The sequence below is a fragment of the Lipotes vexillifer genome, unplaced genomic scaffold (assembly GCF_000442215.2).
Source record: "Lipotes vexillifer unplaced genomic scaffold, Lipotes_vexillifer_v1.1 C27154115, whole genome shotgun sequence".
NCBI classification, from domain to species: Eukaryota; Metazoa; Chordata; class Mammalia; order Artiodactyla; family Lipotidae; genus Lipotes; species Lipotes vexillifer.
Genome location: NW_006785544.1, coordinates 1,274 through 3,189, shown reverse-complemented (window position 1 = coordinate 3,189; position 1,916 = coordinate 1,274). Strand labels below are relative to the sequence as shown.

The window sequence follows — 1,916 nt, the reverse complement described above, 5'->3', positions numbered from 1 at the left end:
GGGCGCGGGGGTCCCGGGCGCGGGTCTCGTTCCCCTTCCCCACCCCCAGCCCCGCGGCTCCGCGGCTCCGCGGCGGTCGTTGCCCTGGGGAGCGCGCAGCCGGCCGGCCCGACTCCTGAGTCAGGGGCCTTTGCTGCCCGGGCCGCAGACCCGCTCAGGGTCAGCCGCTCTCGGGGCGGCGTCTGCGGGCCGAGCGATGGTGGAGGGCTCTCAGGTGAGCGAGGCCGGGTCGCCGGGCTCCCGGGCGAAGGGGCGCGGGCCGGGACCCCTGCCAAGGCCGTGCCTACACCTTGGGGGCGGGAATTCTCAGTGGGTCGCGCCCCTGGCTCCCCACGTGAGGAGCAGCCCTGTCAGGAGGGTGGCTTCTCTCCTTCCTAAGACGCTGGGCCTTCACCCGCCTCCTAGGAGGAGGCGGCGGCGCGGATGCCGACGTGCCTGTTCTTGCTGGACTGCTGCTGACCTGTCCGCTCTGTCACCCTGCACCACAGCTGTCCTCCAGGATCATTAGATGGCATCGGGGCTCCGGTCGTGGAAGGCTAATCGCGTGGTTTTCCCTTAGGTACTTGCCGAGGACTCCAGACCGTCAGGGCTCCCAGCCATGCAGCAGCTGGCTCTGCTCCAGCTGGACCACCCCAGCCCCAGGGGGAGCTGCTGCCCTTTCTCTCCTCCGCAGCTCGCCCAGCGACGGCTGACCACGCATCCCTGACGCTGGACGTCGCCAGCAGCCCCAGGAGGAGCTGTCTCCCGGCTCGGCCAGGCTGCCCCCGGGTGTGAGGGCTGGCCGCTGGACTGTGCCGTCCCAGTTGGCGAGCCTGGGGCACTCGGAGGCCGCCCAGCAGCCCACCGCCCAGGGGCATCTGCAGCCTGAAGTCAGAATGCTCAAGGGGCGGCTTCCAAACACTGACGAAGACCTCGCCGCCCGCCCCGGGTCCCCGGCCGCTGACGACCGTCGGGGACCCGAGAAGAGCCCAGTGCGCCCCCTGGACACCCTGGCGCAAGTCGGCAACGAGGACCCACAGGCCAGGGGGAGACCCTTCAGTCCGAAGCCGCCGCCGCCGAGGCCCAGGCTGGAGCGAGCATTGTCCCTGGATGAGAAGGGCTGGAGGAAGAGGCGTTTTCGAACCAGCCGTGAGGACCTGGCTGCGAGGAACGGGCCCAGCCCCTCCGGGGGCTCCCTGCAGGACGAGGCCCCCGAGACCGCCGCCCGCGGTGGCTCCCCGCCCTGCCTGAGCACCTCCCTGCAGGAGATCCCCACAACCCGCAGGGCCCTGGGCAGCGGAGGCCCCTCCTCGCTGGGTAACTGTCTTTCCGGGATGATCAGCACTTCCCTGGACCTCCTGCACCGGGACGGGGCCTCGGCCGGGAGCACCCCGCGGCTGGCCAGCCTGCTTCCCCCGCACCCACTGCCCGCCATGGACTGGAACGTCGCCTCCGACGCCCTGCGGACAGCAAACAAGGTGGACTTGGATCACGCGGACCGTCAGCTGCGGTGGCAGGCCAGAGCGTTCTGGGCCCACAGCGGCCTGCGCCCCGGCCGGCCCCCGAGCCCCCTGGCCCGGGACGACTGCTCCCTGCACTCGGCCAGGTCCGCCGTCAGCCTTCTGGCGCCCGTCCGCACCAAGGACGTCCGCAGCAGGTAGGGCCTCGGGGGTGGGCGGCATCGTGGCCTGCGTCCGTGGTTTTCATGGGCCTTCAGAAGCCCCGTGAGAACCGCGGAAGCCTCCCCTGAAAGCGTGTGAAGTGTTGCAGCGGGTCCACCGACCACCATCTCCCAGGCCCGCCCCCCCCAGCTTTTCCTCTGCGTCTCAGCCCCGCAGGCTCTGTGAAGCAGGTAGGGGGTGGGGGGCGCAGATCCCTCCGCGCACTGGGCGGCCCTGTTTTCCTTCCCACTTCTTGCTCCGTCGGGGACGACCTTC

General features: G+C 71.1%; 1 pseudogene; it reads left to right on the top strand.

Moving 5' to 3' along the window:
* Positions 1-875: 875 nt before the first annotated feature.
* On the top strand, positions 876-1,640 carry LOC103088290 (72 kDa inositol polyphosphate 5-phosphatase pseudogene; annotated as a pseudogene).
* Positions 1,641-1,916: the final 276 nt, after the last annotated feature.